At 39.6% G+C, this 13877-nt stretch overlaps 1 long non-coding RNA gene across 5 annotated transcripts in view; it reads right to left on the reverse strand.

The window, feature by feature from the left end:
- LOC115296520 overlaps positions 1-13723 on the reverse strand; it is a 122048-nt gene extending 108325 nt beyond the window's left edge. For 4 of the 5 annotated variants that reach the window (XR_003910909.1, XR_003910908.1, XR_003910911.1 and 1 more), the window contains exon 1: positions 13462-13723. This is a non-coding gene — a long non-coding RNA (uncharacterized LOC115296520). The remainder of the gene's footprint in view (positions 1-13461) is intronic. The other variant, XR_003910907.1, reaches the window with a different exon arrangement.
- Positions 13724-13877: the final 154 nt, after the last annotated feature.

Raw genomic sequence — 13877 nt, forward strand, 5'->3', positions numbered from 1 at the left:
AGGAAGTGTGTCTTGGGTTTTTCCCTTATTATTTTCATTACTTTTTTTTTTCCTCTTCTTTTTTTGGTGGTGGTGGTGGTTATGTTTAAATGAAGTTGCTTTTACAACACCAAAGACTTAATCATCCATTTCCTATATAAAAGGTAGCTACTTTTTTGCATGGACCTCAAGTATATTGTAGTATAGAGGTGGAATTTAAGGAAAGGTATTAAGCAGGCTATGTTTTAGCTTATTGGCAAGTAATAAATTGTATCATATATCTTGAATGTATCATAGATAAGCTGCTATATAACGATTGCCACTTCAGATAGCTGTGAAATTAGGTGATTAATTAGTTGGTACTTAACCTTCTAATTTCTGTATAAGTCTAATTACATGAAATAGAAGTGGGGGTTTTGATTTTTTACTTTGCTTTTCTGTTTGGAGTGTCATTGTAACTAATGTAGTGTAAATGATGGAAAATAATTGCATATGTTAAAAAATAGTGTTATATTCTAAAAAAAAAAAAAGAATCATTGCCTTGAAATCTCCAATTAAGCAAATTAACCCTGCTACAATTAAAAAAATTTGTGACTTTTGGTCTATCTGCCATTACTCCATTCCAGTTAAGAAAAAAGGAATTTATTGCTGTTAAATACCCAGCATCAGCAACAGAAAAGATAAAACAGCCCATGGATCATCTCAAATCTTCTATTTCTCTTTAAAAATACACCCTTTTACTGAATTATTGTTCCCTTGAATATATTACATAGTAGAATTCCCTGAAAGATGCATAACTTTAAACTCTCTACCTTGTATGGAATTCTTAAAGAAGATCAACAGTGCATAACACAATGTATATCCTACAACAGTGCATATTATTGATCTAAAATCCTATTTGCCATGTGGTATGGGCTTTGGCTCCTAAATGAAAGTAGATAAAAATCTTCTGACCATAGCACATCTTTTCCCAGTTTCCATGTATCCACATTCTTTCCACATTCCAAAGGCCTTCCCTGATCACACCTATCCACAGTGGCAGCTCCCACCTCCAACTCTTCTGAGGCAGCTGGTTCAGAATCATTCCTTACCACTTGCTGGGCCAAATACAGCAAGCACTTTGGGTAAACAAACATTTATTCAGTCTCACAATATAGCTGGCATGTGGGACCATCAGATAAAGCCTAGAACAAGCACAGTTGTGCAAGAAGGTTTATTATCTGTAATGCCTGGGCCAAAGGACAAATAGGGGCTGAAGTTCAGCCAGCCCCACTTCCCAAGCTAGCTGCTGCCTAAACCATGTGTTCATAGGGCTGCATATATACAACTGGGTTACTTTCTAATTCAAGTAAAAATGTGCCATGTGGGGGTGCCTGGGTGTCTCAGTCAGTTAAGTGTCCGACTCTTGATTTCAGCTCAGGTCTTGATCTTGGGGTCATGAGTTCAAGTCCTGAATTGGGCTCACACTGGGCATGAAGCTTTAAAAAAAATGTGCCATGTGGATTAATGTTGATCTTGATCATTTTCTTAAGAGCAGATTAACAGGATTCTTCAACTCTCCTAAGATTTATAAAACAAGGACATAGTCTCTCCTCTCAGACCACTGTTCTATTTTTTTCCATTGAGAAGAGATGGATATCAGGATATCAGATAAAGGGCTTTTATGGTCCCTTCATTCCCAACAGAGGCAGTGCTAGGCAAAATTTAGATATTGCCTTCACTTCTTCTTTAGTTGTCCAGACGGTGCTCCTCATTTAACTCAAGGTTGATGACCAAGGCAGCACCATGTTTTCCAGCTGAATGTCTTTACCCTGTTGGGTCACCCTCCAAAGCAGGGAGGTACTCATAACCTTTTAACTTGCTCTGGGGCAGAAATTATGGGCCTGTGGTGATCGTTACCATAACTCAGTTGGTTCAACAAAACCTCTCTTACTCAATTAGTTCAACAAAGTATAACTATTTTCTAGTCTTATTTTTCTAGCTGAAAATGGAAAGCTAATTCATACAATTTATAAACCAAGGGAGTTTTTTCCCCAGAAAATTTGCAGAAATTACCTATTCTCTTCACTTATTACAACATATAACTTATCTTCTAGGAAACACAGTCACAAATATTTGGATATCCTTGGTTAAAAATAATGAAAACCTGGGTATATACCCAAAAGAACTGAAAGCAGGGTACACCTGTTTTCATAACAACATTATTGACAATAGCTGAAAGGTGGAAGAGATCCAAGTGTCCATTGATAGAGCAATGGATAATCAAAATGTGGTAAACACATATGATGGAATACTGCCCAGCCTTAAAAAGGAGAAAAGCTCTAACACATGCCACAACATGGATAAACCTTGAAGACATTATGCTGAGTGAAATAATCCATTTGCAAAAAGACAAATGGATTCCACTCATATGTATGATTCCACTCATATGAAGTCCATAGAATAGTCAAATTTATAGAGACAGAGAGTAGAAAAGTGGTTGCCAGGGGCAAGGGGAGGAAGGAATGGGAAGTTATTATTTAGTGGGTACAGAGTTTCAGTTTTGCTAGATCAAAAGAATTTTAGAGGTTGGATACATTTACAATAACGTAAATGTACTTACCACTGTTGAACTGTACATCTAAAATGGGTAAGAAGATAAATTTTATGTTATGTGTTTTTTACCACAATTTAAAAAAACAGTCAACAATAATTGTAAGACATTAATTTCATGTTTCCCTTAAGAAAATAGAAATCTCCACATATTAGCATCAGGTGCTCTTAGACCCTATATTTTCCTGAGAGCTTTCCTCACACCCCTCTAATCTATACTCCTTTTCCATTCATATCAATTCATTTATCTAAATTCAATTTAACATAGATTAAAGTCATTGGATTAAATAGTAAGGTATTTGATTTTTTGACACAATATTTATATTTTGTTTTTTTTAAAGTATTGCTTGGCAAAAACTCTTTGTGTTTTCACAATAATCATGTCCTTGGTACTCTGATCACTAAGAGACTGATCAGCAGGGAGAGCACCGTGGTTCAGAGTTTGAGCTCCCAGATCAGAAAGCCACTTACTACTTCTGAGATTTGGGGCAAGCTCTTTAGACTCTCTGTGCTTCAAATTCCTTGTCTGTAAAAAGCAAAAATAATTACACCTATAACTATGATAATTTTAGATAATACACATGGTACGTTGTGGGTTATTAATATTGTTGAAGTTAAGAGTTACTGTACTCATACTGATGCTCTGTGTTAAAGCAGACAGGGCCCTAAGATCCTTCCTCCGCTGTGTGTGGCTTTCTGGACTGGCCCTGCTGCAGGCTTACTCTCCCTTCTCTGTATCAGGGGAAGGAGTGGAGACCTGCCATTGCAGAGCTTCTCAACAAACTTGTCCACAGGTACCCAGGGTTCGACAAGAAAGCCTCAACCTCACTCGAGCAGAGTTGTCTGCTACTGCCTCACACATAATAAATGACCAATAAATGTCTGCTGAGGAAGGATTGAAGAATGAATGAATGAATGAATGAATCAATCAATCAATTTTCCAGCCTTTCTAAATGCTGCCAATATCTGAATGAAGCAGGGGAGCAAGGCTGATGTAGACAGATCATTCCTTTTATATCAATCATGTTAATAATTGTTTTATCTCAACTTCCTGTGATTGACAGCGACCCTGTAAGACAGGAATTCCATCTGGCCTGGGTACCTATGAAGTATCTGTAAAATAAAGAATTCAGTTTATGGGGGCTGCCTGCAATAATAATCAGTCTGAAAATGTTGAGAAGTATGGAATGTGCACATTTCTGGTCCATAAAACTCCACGGAAGCTTGGAATGAAGAGTGCTATTCAAGGTAACAGTCACCTTGTAATGAAGTATTACATTGGGTGGACAGGACCAGCAAATTTCCTATCAATGAATCCACTTACCTCAACTTAATTCAAATTGTCCAGCAAGACTGAAGACACTGTTGAAGGAGGGGAGAGAAAAGGAATGAATGGTCCTTATCTAATCATCAAGACCTAAAATAGCTTAGCTGAGGGCCCAAGACATACCTTTGACACTGGCACTGTCAAATGCAGACTGCCCGATGCAGGACTGGGCAACAAGAGTGGGGTTGCGCACCAGACAAGCTGGAGGGCCAAGGCAGCTGAGACAGAGAAAACCCAAGTGGTCAAATGCAAGAGAACAAACCCTTGAGGCAGTGAAATAAAACCAATAGGAATCAGTAACTTAAAGCTGTCATTATAATCTTCCTCCATAAGGTAAAAGTGAGTACTTCTGGAATGAAAATAAAGATAAATGTTGCCAGAGGAGAAAGAGAAACTCCTAAAACAAGTCGAAAGAAATCTGAAAAAGGAAAAAATAGAAGGTCTAAAAAAAAAAATCTACTAAGTAGACTCTATAGCCATATAGATGACAGAGAGAAGAATCAGTAACTTTGAAAATAGATCAGTAAAAATGATTCAATCTGAAGAACTGACAGAAAAAGGATTAAAACATAAAGAGTCACAGAGACTGATGGGACAATATCAATCTCACTGGAGTCCCTAATGAAGAGGAGAAAGATACTGTGACAGACAAAATATTTGAAGAAATAAGGACTAAAAATAAAGACATGTATTTATAAATTCAAAATGTCTGGTTAGCCCAAAACAAAATAAACTCAAAGAACACCACGCTTATATACATCAGAACGAAACTGCTGAAGAAGATAAAGAAAAGTCTTGAAAGCAGCCATAACAAAATGATAACATGACATAAAAAGAACAACAATTTGAATACTACGGTTACTAGAGAATGCTAAGCTTCCTCATCAGAAATTATAAAGGACGTGGGGCAAAATCTTTAAAGTGCTAAGAGAAATGTCAACGCAAAATTCTATAATCAGGGATAATACCGTCCAGGAATGAAAGCAAGATTGGTTATTCTTGATGAAGAAAAATAGAGAAGTCATTGCCAATATAAGAGAGCTTGCTAAAGGAATTAAGCCTGAAGGAAAATGTTCCCAGACAGAAACTTAGAACTTTAGGAATGAAAAAACAAAAACAATAAAAATGATAAATGTCTGGTTAAATGATATTTTTCTTTTTTAAGTTCTTTAGGGGTGCCTGGGTACTCAGTCGGTTAAGCGTCCGGCTTCGACTCAGGTCATGATCTCACGGTTTGTGGGTTCGAGCCCCGGGTCAGGCTCTGTGCTGACAGCTAGCTCAGAGCCTGGAGCCTGCTTCGGATTCTGTACCTCCCTCTCTCTCTGACCCTCCCCTGATCGCACTGTCTCTGTCTCTCAAAAATAAATTAAAAACATTTTTAAAAATTTAAGTTCTTGGGGCGCCTGGGTGGCTCAGTTGGTTACGTCTCCGACTTCAGCTCAGGTCAGATCTCACGTTCGTGGGTTTGAGCCCCGCGTCAGGCTCTGTGCTGACAGCTAGCTCAGAGCCTGGAGCCTGCTTCCGGTTCTGTGTCTCCTTCTCTCTCTGCCCCTCCCCCTCTCATGCTCTGTCTCTCTCTGTATCAAAAATAAATAAAACATGGAAAAAAAATTTAAAAAAAATTTAAGTTCTTTAAAATATTTATAAGGGTTGAAAGCAAAAATTCAACATTGTCCAGGAAGGTATAAATGTGATACATATGACAAGTATAAAATAAAGGCAGGGTGACCTATATGGTTACAAGCCCTGTATTTTATCTGATGCTATAAAACATTATATCTAAGTAGACTGAAAACTTAGTCACGTATAGCATAATCCTTACAGCAATCACTGGAAAATAATATAAGCAGATATAGCCAAAAAACTAGCAGATAATTTAAAATGGAATATCAAGAAATATGCAAAGGCAGGCAGGAAGAGGTAACAGAAGAAAAAAAACCCACGAGACAAATAGGAGACAAATTATAATGGCTGTGGAGCAAAATCGTTGCCAATAGAAAAATAACAAAATAGTAGTTCTAATTCATCTATTGATTATCACATTAACTGTAAATGATTTAAATACACCATTAAAAATATTGTCAGATTGGATTTAAATTTTAAAAAATAACTATATTCTACCTACAAGAAACCTACTTTAACTATGATGACATACATACATTAAAAGGATGAAAATAAACCACATAAACCCCAATCAAAAGAAAGCTATATTGTCTATATTGGTATCAAATAAATTAGATTTCAGATCAAGGAAAATTATTTGTCAGGGATAAAAAGAGACAATATGTAAAAAGTTCCATTCATCAAGGAAACATATAATCACCAATTTGTATGCATCTAACAACAGAGGATGAAGCAAAAACTGATAGGACCAAATACAAGTTCACAAATATATTGTTACGTCAACATTCTTCTTTAATCTACAGAACAAGTAGAGAGCAAGTCAGTAGTCATTTAAAGAATATCTACCTGATGGGGCACCTGGGTGGCTCAGTCAGTTGAGTGTCTGACTTCAGTTCAGGTCACAATCTCCCAGTTCCAGCCCCTCATCAGGCTCGCTGGTGCCAGCACTTAGGTAGCTTCAAATCCTCTATCCCCCTCTCTCTGCCCCTCCTGGCTCATGTTCTCTCTCTCAAAAATGAATAAACATTAAAAAAAAAAAAAAGAAAAGAGTATCTACCTGACTACAATAGCGTATACACTCTTTTCTAAGACATGGAACATTCACCAAGATAGACCGTATGCTGGGGCACAAAACAAACTTCTTTAAAACAAATTTAAAAGCACTGAGTTAGTACACATGAAATTCCATGGTACATGTTCTTTTTTTTAAGTTTATTTTTTTTATTTTGAGAAGAGAGCACATAGGAGGGATGGAGAGAGGGAGAGAAAGAATCTCAAGGGGCTCTGCACTCTCATTGCCAAGTCCCATGTGGACCTCAAATTCATGAACTGTGAGATCGTGACCTGAGCCTAAGTCAAGGGCTGGACGCTTAACCAACTGAGTCACCCACATACCATGGTACACGTTCTTCATTGGCTCTCAGAGTTGCCTGAGTTGAGTAATTTGCTTGAAGTCTGCCCTTTTTGGTTGCTTTTGCTTTCCTATCTTACTTCACTACTCTCACACCAAAGTCTCCTGCGAAGATTTCCAAATTAACTCTTTTCTTGGGGTCTGCTTTATGAAACCCAAGCTAACACAGCTGCATGTACAATTAATTCTCATTATTTGTGGAAGTGAGATTTTCTAAAGTCACTGCAAGCACTGAGTTAGCAAATACTGACTGAACCATGTTGCTCCAAAGGAAAATACAGTTAGGTTCCTGTGAGCATCTGGTGACATTTTCATCAACGAATCAATATGTAACCTTGGTTTAATGTGTTTATATAAGTTTAAAGACAACTTATTTAATATACACTGAAAATTTCATTAAGATTGAACTCATGCCAGGATACCTGGGTAGCTCAGTTGATTAAACATCTCTTGGTTTCAGCTCATGTTACGATGTCACAATTTATGGGAGAGAGCCCTGAGTTGGGCTCTGTGCTGACCGCACAAAGCCTGCTTGGGATTCTCTTTCTCCCTGTCTCTCTGCCCCTTCCCTGCTTGCTCTCTTTCTCTCAAAATAAATAAATAAAATTTTAAAAAAGATTGAACTCCTTCAAATAGCACTATTAACTCATATCTAAGTGAAGCTTATTTAGGATACATATTTTCTCTATAAGACACATCACAGCTTTCTTATGCTTAGGTACACTAGAAGGCACTTCAATACTATATTTGGAGGCCATTTTAAACAGCAAATCTCCACCAACCACTAACAATAAAGAAAACCACATGCCCATACACAAATTTGGAAAACACGATACAAAATAGACCATGAAAAGGACGCTTGTTTGCAGTATGCAAGCTGGAACAAGAAGGCAAAGCATTGTCTTGTTTACCCTCAGCTGGGAACATGCATGTAGAGAAATGCAAATGTTTCGATGTTCTCTCTCCACAAGTCTATGAAATAGACATATAACTATGAAAGCCCCAGGAGTACTGATTTTGAGGTTACAAATATATTTTAGGAAGTGAGTGAGTTCTCAGATACAGAATCTAAGAATAATGATTGACTGTGTCTTTTTAAACTCTTAATTCAGTGACTTATGGATAGAACTTTTAATTTACTTCTTTCTTATACAGAAAGGAGAGACCAGATCACCTTTGCTAGCCGACAAGGATGCCATCTGCTTCGCCAACCATGGATGTCATTCTCTGACCTGTTTCTCAGCCCTGGAATCAATGTAAATTATTTAATACTGTGCTGAACACATAGCTTATGATTCTTTTCGTGACTCTCCTTGGCTGATTCTTTATTATAGCCATTGTTCATGTTCTTTTCTATGCATTTGGACAGGTTATAAGTTAAGCTTTGATGTGAACAAGAAAAATTGAAATTACTCTGGAAACAACAGCCATTTCTTACATACTAATATGTATCAGTTCCAATCATTCTCAGAGCAGGATACCTGAGGGAGATTGCTTTATTAGAGAAAAAAAAATTGAAAGGTAATCCTCAAGTGCAAGATTGAGCTTGTGTTTGTGCAACACACACCAAGACCCAGACCCACACCCACACCCACACCCACACAATGTGGATAAAATAGCCATTGATGGATGAATGAATGAATCATTCAGGTATAAGAAACTCAGGCAGAGGTGATACAGTGAGTCAAATGTTTACTTCTGAAATGGCTTTCTTCTCTGAATTATAATAATTGAAGATAGAAATAGAAATAACATACAAAAACATGTACGATTCCAGAATATTATTTTTAATATATTTTAATATATTTATCTTATATTTTAATCACATATAAGACAGTTCAGAAAGATGAATAGAAAACCTATGTAGAAAAAAAGATTAACTTAGTAAAGAAAACATAATAGCAGCACAAGTTTAACTGATCTCAAGCAATGTTCTAGAATTCAAGTAAGAAAATAGCTATGATAAGGAGTACAGAACATGGACTAATAAATGACTATGTGAAGACAATATATTACCCCCACCCCAAATCTTTATAGATTTAAATACCGTAGTTTCTTTAATCCCAATTTTTCTAGTTTTGCTTACTTTTATTTATTTGAGAGAAAGAGAGAGAGAGAGAGAGCTCAGGAGCAGGGGAGAGGGGCAAACTGAGGAAGAGAGAGAATCTTAAGCAGGCTCCACGCTTAGCTCAGAGCCCCAGGTGGGGCTTGACCCCACAACCCTGTGATCATAAACTGAGCTGAAATCAAGAGTCAGATGCTCAAATGACTGGGCGACCAGGCGCCCCTAGTTTTAATGCAGGAAACTGGCAATAGTAACTTCCCTCTCCTTGAGCTACCACTCACTGAAAAAGAAACATTGATGTTAACTCCTTCTGACAACTTCATAAAAACATAGCAATTTACTCATAGCTTATTATCAAACATGGAAAAATATGGCCAAGAGAGACATTTTCAATAGCCCATCATTCAACACACATTTACAGACTATTTTGTGTCAAGCAGGGTGTTAGGAAGTGGGACGTGGGGTTACTTAAGTGTGGAATTCTCAGTGTGTGCCTGTGGGTGAGTGACCCGTCTGGCAGGTCGGTCAACACAGGTCCTGAGGGAGGGAGTGAGAATTGGGGGCAGGGGGTACAGAGAATGGAGGCAAGACAAAGTCTCTGATCAAGCCTCGTTTATTGAGAGAACACACATATCTTATAAAGGGTAAAAGGCAGGAAGCAAGGCAGCTGACCTAGGTCGGTTGCTAAGAAACAGGGTCAAGTGATAAAGGCTAGGGTAAAGGAGAAACCAAACTGAAGTTTTAGCACAGCGCCTGAGGGGCTGACACTGCCCTGCCTGCAGGTGGTTGATCTTTGTTCTTCTGGCAGCTCCCCACAAGGAGTGACACTTCCCTGCCTGCAGGTGGCTGATCTTTGTTCTTCTGGAAGCTCCCCACAGGCGAGTGAGGAGACAAGTCAATAACCAGACATATACAGTGACACAGGCGCTATGAGAAAAAGAAGTCACAGGGATTGTAGGAGCTCAGAAGGAAGGAATATACCCGATGGGGGTGTCAGAGGAGACTTTCCTGATAAGATGAGAACCTAAAGATTCAGAGAACAGAGCATCCCAAGCTCATCTGCAATGGAAGATTCAAGTATAGGGTCGGTGAGAGATAAACTAGTAGGCAAGGGCTAAATCTTGAGGGCCTTTAGGTCAGACTAAGAAGTTTGAATTTTTTCAGAAGACAGTGGGGACCCACCAGAAGATGTTCAATTATGGGGAAAGATTGGGGAGAATTATGAGGGTAGCATCAGGTTTACAATTTAGGGAGACCAGTTAGGAAACAGGGAGACCATGGGCTGCAGATGTAGGGCTGAAGTCAGCAAAATTGGTAAGTGGCTGTTAGAGGAAAGGGAACGAAGTGAGGAATATTTAGAGGTCAGAGTCACTAGGACATGGCAACTGACAGAAGTGAGGTGTGCGTGAGACAGAGGGATTCCAGGATTCTTCCAGGCTCCTAGCAGGCCTGTTAAATGCACTGTTAACGGTTCCAAAATAGCTTGTCTTGACTGAATGGGACAGACTTCTTGTATATCATAACAGTATCTAATGGTTTAAAAATCAGAAATAAAAATAATCACTATGACTGACAGAAGACTTACAAATGGTAGATGTTACTCTGTGATCCTAGGAAATAAGCATTTAAAAAATAGTTTATTGTCAAATTGGTTTCCATATAACACTCAGTGTTCTCCACAAGTGCCCTCCTCCATGACCACCACCTCCTTCCCCCTCCCCCTTCAGCCCTCAGTTCGTTTTCAGCATTCAATAGTCTCTCAGGTTTTGCATCCCTCTCTTTCCCCAACTCTCTTTCCCCCTTCCCCTCCCCCTGGTCCTCCATTAGGTTTCTCCTGTTCTCCTGTTAGACCTATAAGTGCAAACATATGGTATCTGTCCTTCTCTGCCTGACTTATTTCACTTAGCATGACACCCTCGAGGTCCATGCACCTTGCTACAAATGGCCATATTTCATTCTTCCTCATTGCCATGTAATACTCCATTGTATATATATATACCACATCTTCTTGATCCACTCATCAGGTGATGGACATTTAGGCTCTTTCCATGTTTGGGCTATTGTTGACAGTGCTGCTATGAACATTGGGGTACATGTGCCCCTATGCATCAGGACTTCTGTATCCAATAAGCATTTTTAAGTTAAAAATGTCCCACCACTGAGAACAACACTGTGAAATGGGCATCCAGGCTCCTAAGATTCATTACAGCAGAAGATAGTGGGCACCTGTGACCTCCAGGGGAGTCTGGGGTTCTCTGCACACAGAACAGCATCAAATTCCTCCAGGCAGACCCCTCCCCTGAAATCAATACTCTAAAATAGGATCCAATCAGATAGGACAATCCCCTCCCAAGGCCTCAGAAGCACCAGGAGAACCTAATCATATACTAGAGATTAGAACTTTATGAGGTCTTGACTGGGCTTCGGCATTGCTTACTCTTACCTAGAAGCATTACACCCTGAGGATACAGAGGGAGTGTATTATTACACTAAGAACAGATAACCAGACATACCAGTGATAATTTCAGTGGCTCTCCACAGCTCTCAACACAAAATCCAAACAGCTTACTGTCCATACAATGGTTCTCACCCTCAGGTGGAGCTTCTAACCAACTCACAGTGGTTCCCTATAGCTGGGAACTGGTCTCTACCCACAAGGCCATTGTAACTGTGTTTAAATGGCATGGCCCAAACTTCTGATAACAATTTGATAGACCAAAGGTGGACCCAAGATGAACTCTCTATCAGGAGTGTCTGTCTTCTGAATTATCTCCCTTCACTCATTCACTGGCATATAGTGGTCTTTAGTAAATACAACTAGTGGAGATGCAAATGATTTGTCCAACAATAAAAATATACACCCCAGAGTTTATGGTTTTATTACTCTGTAAGACATTAACCAATTTTGTATATAACCTGGCAATCTACTCCAGCATTCTTTTTTATAGTAATGATATAAACCAGCCTTTCAAATTCTTTGTCACCATCCTGTTAGTTCCCCAATTCATGAGTTAAGTAAACCTTTCACAAATGCTTCTTCTATATTTTTAAAATTATAATTTGGCAAAGATAGTTTATTTCCCACATCCCAAATACCCTTACCACTAAAGGACTTTTTCAAAATATGAATACTTCTGAGAAGCATTTCATCTTCTGGAGTCCAGAGAATTTCCCAAGATTTTTTCAATTTCTGACTAGTGTATTTCCACTGCCTATGAGGGTCACCTAACTCAGCCCGTGACAGGTGCCAGTACCTTTGAGAAACAGCTCAGCCCACTAACCATCATCTTGTACTGTCTGAAGTTTTAGGATAAAGCCAAATTGTTCTACCTGGCCTTCATTCTTGCCCCCACCTACACTATTACCCATAACTGCCTGATGAGGCACAAATACTAATGTCCATCAACATGGAATAAAAAATTACTTGGGACTTCAACTCTGGGCTTTGAGTTGAAACATTCTAACCACTTCCAAGTCACAGGTCTTTGGGCAAGCCACCTAATTAATCTTTCTTGACCTCAATTTCCACAACAGCAAAATGGTGCAACACCATTTTTCCTGTGGGATTGCAGAAAGAATTACAATTACCCTGGCTCACTATATATGGGTAATCCAGGCCTATTTGGGTGTTACACCTTGAGCACTAAAAATAACAAAAATTTAAACAGTAAATTTGAAGAGCTGCTTGGCTTTATGAAATGATTTGTGAATTAGGCATGTTGTTGAGCTGTAGAAAAGGCAGAGAGGGAGCAGAAAGAAGAAAATTATTAGCAAATAATGCATTGTTTTAGGCAAGGTCAACCTCCGAATAGGAACAGAAGGAGGCTTCAGGAAATTTCCTTCTGCTGATCAGGAAATTCCCTGTTGACTGTTACAAGGGAAGAGGGGCAGGGTATGAAACTGCAATTAGGTTTGTTATTAAGTCTTAGTTTGCTGAATCTGGGCCCTCAATATAAGTGACTACATTTTGGACTTGTGGTTTTCTTTTTAACCCGATTTAAAGCAGTGAGTTTTGTTGTTCTCCTGTGACTGGAGGAGCTGACTGCCAAAGACCCTTCCAATTCCTCTTTCCCAAAGGGGCACCTGGGTGGCACAGTTAATCGCCTGACTCTTTCATTCTGGCTCAGGTCATGATCTCATGATTAGTGGGTTCAAACCCCAAATAGGGCTCTCTGCTGACAGTACAGAGCCTGCTTAGGATTCTCTCTCTCTCTGCTCCTCCCTGCTTGTGTAAGACTCCCAAAATAAATAAACATTAAAAAAAATTCTTTCCCAAAGAAAATACTTTGTTAAATGCTTTGGCAGGACCAAAAAATATCCAGTTACCGACATGAAAAGATGGGTTTAAAATAATCAGCAATTTCTGATGCCTAGGTGCTCTACCAGGTCTGTAAACCTCCCAGCTTTTGCATTAAATAAGGAGTGTTTTGTTTTGTTTTAAACACACCTTCATTGTTTTCCTACCTTAATGCACAGCCCGTCGTAGGTAGCTGGGTGGTAGGGAGGATTAAGGGAGAGGGAAGCAACTACCCCTCCTCTGGGCCCTCTCATAGGTAGCTAAACGTTGGCAGAGTTCCAATGCTCCCATTATACACCTTCGCACCTCCTAACGCACCTCCAGGAGCTCAGAGAGCCTGTGTCGCCTGCTCTGTCACCTTCCCGCCAGCCGTTGCCCTCGCGCCCCAACTCCCCTCTCGCTCGACCACATCCTCCGGCCTCCCCACTTCAGCCCTCGTGCGCGAAGAACCCTCGGGCGCCCTTACCTCCCCCCACTCACTGCCAGCCCCGCCTCCGCGCGTCGGCTCGGCCTCTCACCCCGCCCCGCCTCGCCCGCTCTGACCTATTGGGTCCCGGCTCCCCGCGCCGGGCCCGCCCCCGCG

Source organism: Suricata suricatta, chromosome 7 (assembly GCF_006229205.1).
Source record: "Suricata suricatta isolate VVHF042 chromosome 7, meerkat_22Aug2017_6uvM2_HiC, whole genome shotgun sequence".
Lineage (NCBI taxonomy): Eukaryota > Metazoa > Chordata > Mammalia > Carnivora > Herpestidae > Suricata > Suricata suricatta.